General features: G+C 42.1%; 1 long non-coding RNA gene across 1 annotated transcript in view; it reads right to left on the bottom strand.

Annotated features, from left to right (window-relative positions):
- LOC150054569 (uncharacterized) overlaps positions 1-13,406 on the bottom strand; it is a 36,491-nt gene extending 23,085 nt beyond the window's left edge. The window contains exon 1 of the long non-coding RNA XR_016537645.1: positions 13,318-13,406. This is a non-coding gene — a long non-coding RNA (uncharacterized LOC150054569). The remainder of the gene's footprint in view (positions 1-13,317) is intronic.
- Positions 13,407-15,869: the final 2,463 nt, after the last annotated feature.

Raw genomic sequence — 15,869 nt, 5'->3', positions numbered from 1 at the left:
AACCACTGAATTTTTGTGGATAGTGTTAAAAAAGAAATATACCTAAAGATTTTTTTAAATAATTTTTGCTATTACTGTAAAAGGAATATTTTCCTTTGTATATTGTAAGTAGTTTTAGATTACATACTTACTCTGAAGTAACAATGTCTCCAATGTTTCCATCTCCCACTGTCCCATCTCAACAGGGACTACAGCTTTATGTTGAAGGCATCTGCTCACTCTGTAGTCATTAAACATTGTCTCTCTTGGCCTTTGTTTCTTCATTGCCTAAATGGGGAATTTGGATTAAACACATCATCTCTTCTTGCATTAATAATGAGAAAGGTTAAAATAACTTCTTCCTTTCTGGCCAAAAGGGAGTTCAGTTTCTAAAGGGAGAAAACTGAATCTTGTATCTCTAGTTGCTAAAGGACACTGAACTTCTTTACACTTGAAAATGATACCAAAGGTGGAGCATCCCTTGCTCTTGGATTCAGTATCTCGGCTATATTTAGCTAGCACTAGCCTCTTCGGGGACAGGACACTTGCAGTCCAGAGATAAGAGCAGGTGACCAGCCATTCAGCACGTACCTGCTGACTTAGTACAAAATCATGTGCTTCTTTTCAAAGGAAGCAAGACCCTGTCTCAAAAGACAAACAACAATAGCAATAAAAACTCATTCTTTTTATTATGGTACATCCATATACCTTATAGGCTCTTAGTTAACATTTGGAGTCTCTAAACGATCTGCACTTTTCAGAGATGAATAGAATCGCAAAGATTCTAAGCCAAATTTTAGGCCACAAAGATCCAAACCAGTGACTGATACCACTAGAACAACAACTATCTTTATTTCATATTAATACCAGAAAGCTGGTTAATTAGCAAGTGTTGGATATTCATTTTTACTGGTAAAATCATGTGTTCAAGATGAAAGCATTGGCTTGGAATGTTGTATAGGAATTCTCATTGGTGCCCAAACAGTCCAGCAGCTCATACCCTTCAGGGTAGTCTGAGTTACAGATTTAGTCTGGTCCTTGCAAGCCACCTACAAGTAAGTTTATCCCCTCCTCTCAACTGGATCAGAACCTGATTTAATCCTGACAGGTTCTAGTAGAAGGTTGAACAGTACTATAACTTAGAAGTAGTGGTGAAGGTAAACTGTATTTCAAAATATCATCAACAGAAGCTGGGCACTGGGGGCTCATACTTATTATCCTGACCACTCAAGAGGCTGAAATGTGAGGATCCTGGATTGGAGCCAGCCAGAGCAGAAAGGCCTATATGACTCTTATTTTCAATTAACTAGCAAAAATAGAGGTGTACCTCAGGTAATAGTGTCAGCCTTGAGCAAAAAAGCTAAACAAGAGCACCAGACCCTGAGTTTAAGCCCTAATACTGGCACAAATAATAATGATGATAATAATAACAATTATTAACATACTGTTATAACAACAGTAATAACATGAACAGTAAAAACAGTAAGAAATATTCTTGATTTCTAAGTGACAACAAATTCACAAGTTCTGCTACAACTGCTGTAATTGATTGCCCATATCAAGGAATGCTCAATGTCATTTAGAGCTTAGTACAAATACTTTTTCTGAAAGTTCAGAGTCTCTACGTTTTCTTCATTGACCTGATGGTAAAGAACACCTGAGCCTAGCCTACTAAATGTGTGACACTAAAGAAGCCATTCCAAAGGGCCTACTGGCTGAGGCCATTTCTCAGCACTAGGTGCTGATCTGGCATGTGCACGGCACCACAGGACCTTATTGCTAAAAGAGCTTATCACTGGAACAAGAATCCTACCACGTTCCTTCTTCCACAGCCTCCTACTCATTGCTATCTGGGAAGCATTAAGGTGTTGACTGCCTATCCTGGGGCCTAAATAAAGAGAAAGTCAAATTAACCTGTATTCAAGGAGTCTCATCCAAGAATACCAGAAGAGACCATCAGGCACAGTATTTCCCCAACTCTGTTGTTTGTGCCCAGGGTCCCCAAAGTAAAAGTAGGTCTTTCTATGTTCTCTTCAAACACACAGGCAGTTCAGAAGGGGGCCAAGTAGGTATCCTTTCTCAGTAAATCCAATATTTCCTAAGGAAACAGAATAGACTGTATCAGATTCCACTCACTCTACCACTTTCCTTCCAGCTACTGTATCCCTCTATTTGCATAATTAAATGAGCCATTACATTTGTTCACCTCCTACCCCAGCTATATAACCAGCTGCCCTAAAGCAAAGCTCGAGTAAGACTCCCTTTTAGACTCTTAAATCTGGGTTTATTATCAATTTTTTTTCTGTGTCTTCTGTTCTGTTTAGAAAGATTTCAAAGGTATTTGGAGCAAAACTCAAGATCTTGTCCAAGCTTCCCGTGATTCCCTCTCCAAGCAGTTCCTCAAGCACAGGACCCAGCCCCATCATGCTTGCTGGTGCTGAGAGATCCCTCTCTTCTGGCACCATTCACCCCTCACTGCTGCAGAACCCAAGGCTGGTTTGCAAGGCTCACACAGCATGACACTACCACTCAGGGGCCCTACTGAGCTGGGTAGTTAGCAGAAAATAGGACCAGAGAACTGGAAAGCCAGAAGGATGGTTGTCCCCCTGCTTTCAGATCTCTTTGTCCTTTCTATTGCCAAGCCAGAAAGAGGTTTAGTACTACGTGGGGAGCTGTCTGGGACACCTTAGCCAGAAAGTGAGAAGGTAGAGTGCGTATGTTAGCCTAGTCTGCATCCTTGTGCAGGAAGCTGGGGAATGTGTGAGGAGCTGGGAGGCGGGAAGAGGTACAGAGGCAGCTGCTGGGGAACAGACAGAGGAGCTGGGCGAGGACCAGTCCTCTGCCATCACCAGGCATTCAGCTTACCTTGTTGGGGGTGGCAATGATAGATGAAGAAAAGGCCGGAAAGTAGGCCCTCTCCCCCAACCCGGGGACAACACCCTTCAGACTCTGCTACAGGCTGTGTCACTTGGTTCATTCCTACTTGGGTTGGTGGATTTGTTACCTAAATGCAGCATGGAAAATAACAAGGACTAGGGACTCACTGCAGAAAACGTCCTTCCATCTTTTAGATCAACCAGCCTACTATCCTTAGTAGTATCTGACTCAATTCCTTGACTCATCCTTGATTAGTTCAGGAGAGAGTACTAATACACACTCTCCCTAAATCCGACACGGTCCTTCTTCCACAGGCCCTTACTGCCTTCTGGAAGGCATTAAGGTATTAGCTGTCCGGGGTTCTAAGTGAAGAGAAAGCTGTATTCAAACAAAGGATTCCATCTATAGAAGCTCATTTGTTTCCCTCTTTGCAGCTGGCTACATTAGTGACTGGAAGTGGCAGTCTTCTCTTGGTTTTTTCTTAAACCTTTACATGCAGGAAATGACCAGCTCTTTTCAGTTCAAGAGCATGTTAGGGGCTGCCCTAGTAACCAGATAACTCCTTGGATTTCCTGCTTTTTGTTCCATGAACATACCAGGGGAGTTGCTTCACATAGGCACTCCCTTTCTGGGCCTTCAAGATTCATTACTCAGAGGCTATTTCCAGCCAGGAGCCTCTGTGTGAGCCTTGGAAGCCCTTACCATCACACTCCTACTGTCTCGGACTCTTAATGAAAACACCAGCTCTAGTGGAGGCCAGCTGTGTCATCCCCACAAACTATACCCACTCCAGTTTCCAAAGTACGACGGCAGATTCTGTCAGAAAAATCCCCATGCACCTTCATAGTATAGTTCATCTCTGTGAACCTCAAGAAGAAGAGAATCATAACAATAGTACCAATTTAGAAGGTTTGCAGAAATTAAACCAAGGAAGTTTTGTAAATAGCACTGAAGAGATTTTCAGAGCTTGTTTAAATGTTAGACAGTATTGTTTCTCAGACTGTCAAGCCAGAGAAAAACTTAACAGACTTTTCCTTTGAGTTCCAGAATGCATTCATGTACACTAATAGCCTGGTGACACAACCCTGGTGAAGGAACCCTTGTAAGAGCAAGGTGTATCTTTTTTTTTTTTTTGGTCATAAATGGGGCTTTATCTCAGGGCCTGGGCACTGTCCCTGAGCTTTCTGAGCGTTTCTTGCTCAAGGCTAGCACTCTACCAATTTAAAGCACAGCACCACTTCCAATTTTCTGGTGTTTAATTGGAGATAAAAGTCTCACAGACTTTCCTGCCCATGATGGCTTTGAACTGTGAGCCTTGGATCTCAACCTCCTGAATAGCTAAGACCACAGGCGTGAGCCACCGGCACCCAGCTAAAAGATATTTTGAATCTATCAGGGACTATGAGTGCTATTATCAGGAAACAGCCTGGATAACAGTTTGAATCCAGAATGACAGGCTTTAAAGGTACGTGAACCACCACAGCTGCCTACAGTGATCTGAGTAGACAGTCACCCACAGCACCAAACTGTGACCGCCTGAGAAGATTTGCAGAAAACCACTACAGTCTCAGTCTGAATGAAGACCATACTAGGTCTGATTCACCTTAGGACCTCTGGCCCTCTCTTTACCCAGCTGTCTCTGAGAAAATGACAGGTCAGGTCAGTCCACAATAGTTTGACCTTCAGGTTGTCACCCACACGACTGCAGAACTCCAGAGCAGACTCCTATACACTGACACTCACTTCTTTGCTTGGATTATTGTGCCTGAGTGTTTTAAGGCCTGGCTGGCCCTGATGGAATTTGGCCATGTTTTAAAAAGTGACTTCAGTGTTTGTGGTAGTAATTGGCATGGAACCATGGGCTCAAGACACAGCAACATGTTGGACTGGAACAATTTGAATTCAGCAGTGGATTCCTTTTCCATGGCTTCTGTTGTTGCACCAAGCAGTCCAAACAAACTCTGGGCCTTGTATGATTGGTATGTAGACATATCGTAGACATCCTTCTAGAATTAGCCAGGTATTTCTCAAGGGCTCGTGTTAGAAAAAGCAGTGACATCATACCAACAATTAAATTAAAATTAAAAAAGAAAAAGTTGTGAGGCAGTGTTGCCCTTGACGTTCCCTTGGGTTCTAGCCCATCCAAAAGAGGACAGAAGGAGGGATTTATAAAGAACTTGTAGTATAGGAGCCAGCTCCTAAGGGGAGGGACCAGGAACTGGGAACCCTTTATGGAGATTCTTGAAAGGAAAAGCTCCACACATGCTCAGATTTGAGGCTGTGTGGTATTCCACATGTTTGGTTTGGGAAGCACATTTGGCTTTCTCAAGTTGGAAGAAGGGACAAAATTTAGGGAAGTTGGCAGTTACTGACCAAATTCTAATGGTTTATGGAAGTTGTGGTCAGAGTTTGGTTTTCATATATGGTCTGGCCATCTTTGGAGAAGCAACATCTGCCTATCCTGGTCAGTCTAAAATAACCCACTTTCATCTTGGGATGGATGACTGTTGCTTAGTAAGAATATGCTACACAGTTATTTACCCTAGTGATTATAGTGGTGATTATGATTGCCACCCTCTTTCCCCCATTCCTAAAAAGTCTGGAAACAGAGTACCCAATTTTATAGACCTAAATTAGGGCTCATCTATATTGTGTACAAAAAATTAAAGGAGCAATAGGTTGTAATTATATTCAAAAAATTTTTAAGTGTGATACAATATGACAGCCTTGATTCAAATCATGTATACAGTATGATTACCTGGACAACAGAGGTCCATAAAAGTCATCTTGGCATTTAACTTTCAGATAAGATATAGTCCTCTTCTCATTGCATCTACAGACAGCCCAACAGCCTCTCTGGAAATTTTTTTTAATTAAAGAATTTATTAACATTGATTTTTACATCATATTTCAAATGTCATGTTTAACAAATGAGTATTCAAGAAGGGAATCTCTACATACAATCACTGGCACATAGATTTTAGAACATAATTAAAATTAAGGTGAGGGTTTGTATGCCATAGATACATATTAATATATGTAATAAAGTATTATGTCTATAGAATATATAGCCAATCATAGATTTTTATGTCTATATAGTTATGTTTATATCTCCAAGACCATGTCCATAACCTTGGGTACCCAGATATTGAGTCATCGCTGTTGTACTGTTTGGATCTAATAGCCACATGTTAAGGATATATATATATATATATATATATATATATATATATATATATATATATATATAGTTGTATCCATTCAACTGCAGTAGGGAATTTGGGTTGTTTCTATCACTTGGCTATTGTGAATAGTGCAGAGATGAAGATGGCTGAGCAGGTGTCCTTATTATATCCTGGGTTATGATGCTCAGGATAGATGCCCAGGAGTGGTATGGCAGGATCATAGGGAAGGTCTATTTTCAGTTCTTTAAGAAACCTCCAAACATGCCTTCCAGAGTGCTGAACTAGTTTACAATCCCACCAGCAGTACAGTAGGGTTCCTCTTTCTCCACAACCCCGCCAGAATTTGTTGTTGTCTGAGTTCAGAATATTGGTCATTCTAATTGGGGTAAGGTGGTATCTTAGGGTTGTTTTTATTTGCATTTCCTTTGTGATTATGGTTGATGAGCATTTTCTGCCATTTTAACCTCTTCTTTTGGTAAGTCTGTCTTTAGTTCCTTTGCCCATTTAATGATTCGTTTGTTGGGTTTGAGGGGGATTAGTTTCTTGAGTTCCCTATAGATACTGGATATTAAGCATTTGATGTGTCTCTCTGGAAATTTTGAAAACAGTTTGAGAGATGTGGGGTATAACTCAAGTGATGAGTTCTGCTTTCCCAGGACTGTCCACATTCTAGAATATAGAATCCTCTCTACCTCTTACTTGTACCCTTCATTTTAACAAAGACTCACCCAATCTTTCGTATGGAGCACAGAGGGTTTTCCACCAGCCAAACATATATAAAAACGAGTATAATCTCTTTCATTGTTTCTTTCCCCTCCCCCAAGTTCGTCTCCCCTTTAAATTCCTTTCTTCCCTTTCTCTTCCTTCTCTATCTCCACCTATAGAGGGAAAAAAATCCTCCCAGAAGAGAATATTGGTAAAAATAATGCAAGTGGTTAATGTCTCTTCAGTACCCACTATAAACACTCTTCTAAACTGGTTAACAGACTCCACTAATGGTTTAAAATTACTCACTGAAGGGCTGGAAGAGCAGCTCAATGGTAGAACACTTAGATGCATATGTGAGGCCCTTGATTCCAGTCCCAACATTGCAACAACAAATACCTCATTATATTTTGCATGGTTGCCCTTTGAGAGGGTAGTGTCTTTTTCTCCCAGGCTGTGTCCAGTGAATGAGGGAGCATTAGGCATGGGCTGGCAGGTTGTTTTGTTTTGTTTTGTTTTCTCAGAAACATGCAGTTGTTGGAAGATTAGAGATAGGGTGTATAAAACTCCTAGCACAGCTCCAACATTGTGATGACACTTTGTCATTTTATCACCTGGCCTCAAAAGGGCCTCCCCCAAGTCTTCTGAGTTCCCAAGCTTTATTCATATTTGCATATCAGATGCAAGCTCTGCAGATAACACCTTCATTACTAGTTTCTGTGCTACTTTCTTCCATCTGTTCTAAAAGGCCAGAACTTTCCACATTTGCTTTTTACTAAATTATCTCAATCAGTGTTTGTTCCCAGTGTTTATCAGAGAAGACCTTCTTTTTGTCATCTTCATATTCTTTCTGTTGATCTTCTCTGGAAGATTCACAACAATTGATCCTTTAAATTTTTATAGCCTAATTTTTCCCTTTTGAAAGTGTCAAGGGTCTGAGGTAGAGTCAAGCCATCTTTGGCTGGGGGTCAGGCAGGTCTGGTGCGTTCTGCAGAGGGCTGGTGGAGGGGTCTGCCAGGGACCATTCATACAAGGGAGTGAGAAGCCACACAAGGGAGTGAGGGCTCTTAAGAGAAAAGGAAGCTGGCAGGCACAAATCACTGCTGATAAAAAAAAAATGTCCTTGACTTCTATAAGGAGGAGCGGCTTTGAATAACAGCTGGGGTATGCCTCTGTTCCCGATCCAGCACCCTGCTAGTGTGATTAACTCTGAATCACATGGAATAAGACAGGTGGCTTGCACAGTGGAGAGCTGAAGTAGGCACAGCCAGGGAAGCATTCTACAGGGCATTGAGCGCATGCAAGCAGTACCCGGGGACAGCTAGAAGGATCAGGACGCCCTTCAATTTGTAGGGCATGGTGGACATGTACAGTGAGTGATGCAGGACTACTTCCTGCTTCAGCAGGTAATCTCTTCGTAGGAGGTTTAGTGAGGTGGCCAATGGACAGTTCTGGGCTGACGTCAGTGGGCTATGGTGGATGTTGAAAGCTTCAGGAAGTAGCCCTCAAGGGCTGTTGACTCAGTGTTCACAATCCTGGCCTCAGGCAGGAGACAAGTATTGTGTACTGAGTGGCTGATATCAATTATGATATTCAATTATCATAACAACCCAAGAGGTTAGTAATGACAGCTTCATTCTAGCTTTTTAGCAATGGGGAAGTAGTCAGGAAGGGGAAGGAATTACAAGTCTTCCCATCCCATAGCTTGTAAAGTTCCAGCCCAGGTCTTTTTCATTCTACCACTACATGGTGGTATCTCCAAAGAGGATGAGGATTTAATCAGCAAATTACATAATAAACATATCTGCCATGTCTACTGTATCCCAACCATTTCTCTAGGAACTCTGTATATAGCAGTGAACAAAATAAACAAAATCTCTGCTCATATTGGGTTTCAAGACTGGATGTTATAGAAGTTACAGTCCTTCTGTGGTTTCTAGGCTAGCTAACCTTCGATACATGGGTTACATAAAGAAACTTGCATAATTCTGATGCTTGAGATATCTTGGATTCCTAGAACATCCATTACTCAGCCATGCGTGGGGCCAGCTGCCAATGTCTCCCCCACCACTTGTCCGTACATAATCTACTCCTTTACTTTGATTTAGGAGAAAAATGCAATTTCACTTAATTTCTGTTCCTGAAGAATGAAAAGAACTTGTGCTGGACAATAGTTAAGAACAAGAGAACCAAGGACAGAAATAGAGGACACAACATTTCTGAGGATTGCTGATACCTATGCAATACGTGTTGCCTTTAGAAACAGCATCTACCGTAGAGTTTATACATAATCAAGATCTCATCCACTTTCCTTTGAGTAGATGGGATCCCAAGATAGACAGGTCCATAGGATTGTGAATATATTTATACAACTGACACCATGGGAATGCATATTGACAAGGTGAACTCGAAAGAGTCAAACACCATCACTGTTAGGGGCATTTTAAGCTTTATGAAGGAGGTACAGGGTACATGAAATCATGATCTGACTTCTATTTTATCTATGTCTTTGACATAGTGCTTAAGAGCAGAAATTTAATTGAGTCCCTATTGCGCCCCTCATTAGCTGTGTGACCTTAAATAAGTGATTCCATTTCTTTTTGCCTCACTTTCCTCCTCTATAGAGATGATAGTAGAAGTTATTTCACAGGATTATTGCAAGCATTAGCAAAAATAAAAGTGTTATTAATACAGTAACATTCTTTGGAACATGACCCATGATCCGAAGAATCATCTTATGTATTTATCAAATCCTATTGCATGTCTCCTGTTTCAGGGAAGAAGGAAAGAAAATATATCCCATGGTGTCTTTCACTATGGCTGAATTTTAACAAGTTGGGGCTTGGTGGAAATGATAAAAAGCCACATAGATTCTTCATTCTCATTCGTATCTATAGTTTTCTGTCCATCCTACAGCCACTTTGAAAGCCAAGTAATGAGATGATAACAATCCAAGATGGTGGATTCTCCATCAGCCTGGAACTCGAAGAGGCATAAGAAGCTGGTCCTGGGGCTTGAACTCAGGGTTTTGGCATGGTCCCTCAGCTACTCTGGCTCAAGGCTAATGTTCTACAACTTGAGCCACAGTCCTTAGTTTTAAAGGAAAGATAAAGCATTTCTCCTGCCCTGTCAAGTGGAATCTCACTGTTGTTTCTCAAATGCCATACTTATTAATTCTATCATACCCAAAAACATCAAATTTCCTTCTTATTAATTTGTCTCATTATATCTTCAGCCTTCATGAAGTATAAATCTACTTAAAATACTAATATTCCCCTTTTTCCGAATCTTATTGTACTTAGTAATATAAGACCCCATTATGGGGACCAAACTGGGTTTTTGTTGTTGTTGTTGTTTTTGTCTTATTGGTTCTGAGGCCTGAACTCTGGCCCTGGGCATTGTCCTTGAGCTCTTTAGCTCAAGGCTATTGCTCTACCACTTCAGCCACAGCACCACTTCCAGTTTTCTGGTGGTTAGTTGGAGATAAGAGTCTCACAGACTTTCATGTCTGGGTTGGCTTTGAACTATGATCCTCAGATCTCAGCCTTCTGAATAGCTAGGATTACAGATGTGAGCCACTGATGCCAGGCTCCAAAGTGATTATTTGTTTGTAAACACTCCAGTAAGATTAAGGGCAATTTATTTTTGTTTGTTTTTATGATTGTACTAGGACTTGAACTTGGGGCCATCTTCAAATCTCTGTCTCCTGAGTAACTAGAATTACAGCTCCTATATTAGGATATTCTCTTAGTTCCTCATAGGGCCTAATGCTAAGTGAGGCCTTAAGTAGATGGCCTAATCAAAACTACTGAATTAAATATCTAGGCAATATATTAAAGCCCAGGCTTGCCATATTTTTGACTCCTTCTTCTCAGGAGGTCTGTAGGTAAAGGAAGGAAACAAGAAACATTTCCCCGCCTACCTACCCTGGATGAATGAGGGCATTTTTCAAATATTCGTTGGGAAGTCATATGAGCTGTGGGTTCAGGAGCTGGGAATGGGTATAAGAGTCAAGCAGTTGGCACAACATCTATTTCTACTTCTTTATACATCACTTAGTAAATATAGTTAACTTTTTATCATTAGCATGACATATGTCTTGCTTTCACACACACACATAAACCCATAAAGTTCTCTGAAAACAGCAACTCTTCTACAGATCAAATATTGAGTTTCTTTATTTAAACAAGATCTAATGATATGATCTTCTGTTTATATAGTTAAAATTTACAGGGCATTTTTCTCATTTATTGTCTAACTTGTTCTTTGTAATCATTAAAGTTCCAAACACCTGGCTCAGGACTCCATCATCAAGTTACAAGGTTGAAGATGCTCTTTGAGGGAATTTCTTTTTGGTTTCCTGCATACTCGGTCACAATCTCCCTCACCTGAATTCTAGTTCTGAACACAACTCGGCACCCACTGGTAAGAGCTGGCAACTTCTGAGAGTGTTACTAATCCTGGCTCTTGGTGTTTACAAGGGGAGAGGCAGCTTCCTGTGTCCTTAGCTACAGTGGCAGCAGAGTTGTTTACAAGATCAAGCTCCACCTTGGAACCAGCAGGAAATTGGCCCTGACTGAGAACTCTTTTATTCAGGAAGACTCCAGAACTGAAGGATTCCCTCTACTTTCTCCAGTTGGCCTGGACTGAGGCCCAAGTCCTGGAACCAAACCAGTTACCTGGCTTAACAGAAAACTATCAAGTACTGCTGGGAAGTATAAGGTTGGGGAGTAAGGATTTGGAGGTGACTCAGACTTTCTGGGCTCTGAAGGTCAGAACCAAACTGTTCTTGGGGCAAGAGAATGAAGGAGACATGGCCACAATTGTGGGGGAAACCCCAAGATGCTCATACTAAACCACCAACCCCCCATCTCATCTGTGCCTGCCAGTGTCTCATCATTGGCCCCACTGCTCAAGACTTCAGTTACTCACTGCCTACACAGGGCCAGTTCTGTCTGAGACGCTGAGGACCCAGCAGTACTGGGGCTTAAACTCAGGGTCTGGGTGTTGTCTCTCACTTTTTTTCACTCAAGGCTGGTCTCTACCAATTGAACCACACCTCTACTTCCTGCATTTTGTTGGTTAATTGAAGATAAGAGTTTCTCAGTTTTGATGGTCTGAGCCATCTTTGAACTACATACAAACTTCAGATTTCAGTCTCCTGAGTAGCTAGGATTGCAGGCATGAGCCACCCATGCCTGGCTTGAAAGCACTTCCCTTCTTTCCTTTACCATCTATTCTTTTGCCAAACCATGGTCCTCCCCCACTCTGCAGGGTCTCTGCGTTTCTGTGGCCTCCACCTTTGAAGATGCTTGTTGCATCGCATTTGTGCTATTATCCTGGGGTCCTGAGTGGTCTCTTCAGCTCTGTTTCTCCTAACTCTAATCCTGCTCTAATCTGTTGAAGTGCAGCTCTGATGATCATCTTCATCAGATCATAAGCATACATTTGTGTAGCTCAGAATGGACTTGAATGTAGAAAGGGGGAGAACCAGCAGTGAGAAAGGGTTCCCACAGCTTCCCAGCATGTCCTCATCAGAAATAGAACTGTCAAAAGTATGTTGTCAAACATGTCAAGAATCCTGTTTTTATGCCACAATGTAAAAATTGCAAGGTCTTTTTTTAAAATAAAAAGTAAATAGATCCATTAGTCACAACCCCTTTGGTTGCCATTCACAGAAACGGAAACCTAATTTAAGCTGTCTTCAAAGGTAACGTGAGGGGTGAAAGAGAGGGGGTAGATGAATGAAGAGAGGAGGGGGGAACACAAGCAATGCATATCCTATAAAAGTAAGAAAGTTGAGGGAAGGTGTTGGGTTTGGGAGGGATGGGAAAAATGGTGAAAGGAGTGACATCTATCAAGATGAATAAACTCCTTTATACAACTACTTAAAGGTAATTAAACAATTATCTATCCCTCTATACAAGGTAATGTGTTTGTTCATATAAATACAAATTCTACCTGTTCAGAAATGACTGATAGAATGCAACCCAAAATCGGTCTGACTTTCTAGTGGGCTCTGTCCATGGAGCAGCAAAGATGGCGAGGGCCCTACCCTGATGAAATTATCTAATCCTAATACATCCTAAAGGGCTCTCTAAGCACAACAGTGTGTGTGTGTGTGTGTGTGTGTGTGTGTGTGTGTGTGTGTTCCAGTCTGAGGACTTGAACTCAGGGCCTGTACACTGTCCCTGAGCTTTAGTGCTCAAGGCTAGTGCTCTGCCACTTGAGTCACAGCTCTTCTTTCAGCTTTTTGGTGGCTACTTGGAGATAAGTATCATACAAGCTTCCTGCCTGGACAGGCTTCAAATTACAATCCTCAGATCTCAGCCTCCTGAGTAGCTAGGATTACAGACATGAGCTACCACTGTCTGGCCCTACTGTTCTTTTGAGACAATGTTTCACACATCTTCAGGCTGGCTTCAAACTCCCAAACTTTCTCATTTCACTGTCTTCCATCTGAAATTACAGAGGTGGCTTTCCATCTTTTTCATACATCACAACGGGGATTAAACATCAAGGTATAAACCCTAGGGGGACATACTCAAATCATATCCAAATGGCAGCTTACCCAAGGGATCACTTGTCAATGAAGATGGGGAAAGGAGGGCAAGCAGGTCAACTGGTTGCTTGGAACACCATTTGGTGAGCCCCAACACTTCTAAGCACTTGTATTGTACCTAGAATCAATGATTTCAGTGACAATTGTGCTCTGACATTTTAAATGGTCTCCACTGCTACCACTGCTACCACTGCCTTGCCAGTTAGTTCTTTTTTTCAAAACATTTTTTAAAAAAAATTTTATTGTTGGGATAATGTATAGAGGGGTTATAGTGACATTTGTCAGGTAGTAGGTGCATTATTTTTCACACATTGATACCACCTGTCATGTTTTTGTCCCTATTTCCCTGCCCCCTCCCCTCCCAATCATCTGTTTTCCCCCTCTTCCCTTTCCTATTTCAAGTAAACAAATACATACAAATATATACAATATATCAGGTAATAAAGGCCAGTCAGTTCTTTTATGAGTCTACTGCAGTTTCTTGACCACAGCACCTGGAGATGAAAAAGGTCTTTGTGTCTAAGAGCTAGCGCTTAGGAAGTTTCTCTTGGTGTTATAAATACCTATGGTTAGGTATTTATAAGAGGTATGACTTTCAAAAACTACACGCAGTTACTTATTGAGACTTTATATCCACACTTAGCCCTAGTTCCATTTTCCATATGGGAGAAATGAGGCCAAGCTATGATGACTCTTGACTACTGTTTCCGGTAACAGATGTATAGAGGGTCAAAGACTTGAATATGGGTCCTTCTGACTCCTAAAACCTGTTTTCTTTTGTTTTGTTTTAAAAAACTGTATGGTGTTCTCTTCCATGAAAGAGAGTGGAAAAGCTATACACAGAAATCTACCCACAGCTCTCTAATTACTTGGAAATCACCAGCCTGTAGGACTGCCTCCTAGATAAAGTAGCTCACTAGATTTCACCTTGTGTTTGTTCTTTAAGGCACAGAGAACTGGGTAAGAGCAGAGTCATAGCTTGTGATGGAATACTCGGAGAGGAAGAGGAAGTGGTAGAGCTCAGGCCTCCTTCCAACAGGCAGACACTACCCACCTTCAGAAACAAGTTGTGGTTGGAACAGTGTCCAAGTAAAAATAAGCAGGCCATCTTACTTACTTAGAGGTAGCCCTGATTTCCCAGGGATCCAAGGGATTTATCACCTTGTCAGGTCTGTTGGAAAAATCCTAGCTATGGCAGGCTCCCTCTGCAGCCCCTGAACCAAGCCTAGAGGGCTCAGACCTAGTGCTGGGGCCTAATGGAACACTGCCTGCACTGTCCCTCGCCCCAGGCAGGTCATCTCTCTCAGAAGACGATTCTCAACCTCCATTTGATTTCAGTGCAAGGGCCTTTCCTTGTATGTACACTGAGGAACAGTATAGTCACCACAGTGGTGGGCCTGGCCAGATTTCTCAGAGCCAAGTCTAGGGAAACACAGATGGCCTGAAAGTCCTTCTCAGAGGAGATGCCCAGGGGCCTGTGAGTCCTGTGATGGTCTGGAGTGCTACCCTAATGATGCCAGCTGCTAAAGCTCCTGGAAACCATGAGAAGAACAGTAGTGGAATGGGCCAAGTAATGGGCCAGACAGGTGGCTGCAGGTGGCTCCGAGCCCACACCTCACAGTTCACCTCCCCTGGGCTAGACCATGGTAACTGGAGGAGAATGCAGCTCATGACAAAGTTGAGGGTGCAAATCTCAGAAGGAAAGGTTACCAAGTCATTGAAATAGGTCCAAGGGGAGCTCCCGGCTAAGGATACCCAAGGTAAACCATTAGCCAGAGGAGAGGGAGAGCTTTCCTTTATCCTTTCCTTATCTAAAGACTTTATCCTTTGGTGATAGGGATGAAACCTACAGCCTGAATTTGTGCCAGGTAAGAGTTCTACTTCTCGAGCCATGTTCCCAGCCCTCAACTACCTGTCTTCAAAGACAGTAACAATGACAAAACCTTCCTTTTTCCCCCAGGAAAATAAGCTCTGTGGCAAACCTATGAGGAGTTTAGGATTTCAGGATCCTTCTAGCTCTCTGACCTCCCATCTTTCAATGTGCCTTTCTTCCTCCTGGTCTAAAATGACTAATGACAGACAAAAAAATAAACAGACCTTTTATCTGTACTCCAAGTGACTTGATAGAAAAGTGAAGAAGGGCATCTGCGTGCATTAGTTTATGTTGGCTGCTCTAACAAAGCACCACAGAGTAGCTCACCAGAAATGAATCATGTGCCAACCTTGAGAGAAAAAGCTAAGGGACAGTTCCCAGTACCTGAGTTAAGGTCCTGCGCGCGCACGTGCGCACGCACAAACACACACACACACACACACACATGGAGGGGGGCACACACACACGGAGCGGGGATTGGGTGTCCTGCCAAGGACAACGATCTTCCATGGAATGCATCCCTCAAGACATCTTTCTGTGGTGAATGTATGTCTATACACTTTTCAGAAGACATTTGAATGTTGGATTCTTCACCTCAGACAGCTGCATCTTATAAAATAAGATCTCTACTCCCCTGTGACTCCATGGTTTCATCAGCACTTAATGGACAGAAAAGGTCTTAGCTTAA

The sequence above is a fragment of the Megascapheus bottae genome, chromosome 14 (assembly GCF_031878675.1).
Source record: "Megascapheus bottae isolate mThoBot1 chromosome 14, mThoBot2.hap1, whole genome shotgun sequence".
In the NCBI taxonomy this organism is placed as follows: domain Eukaryota; kingdom Metazoa; phylum Chordata; class Mammalia; order Rodentia; family Geomyidae; genus Megascapheus; species Megascapheus bottae.
Note: the sequence above shows the minus strand (reverse complement) of the source record. Positions and strands in the feature narration are given on the sequence as shown.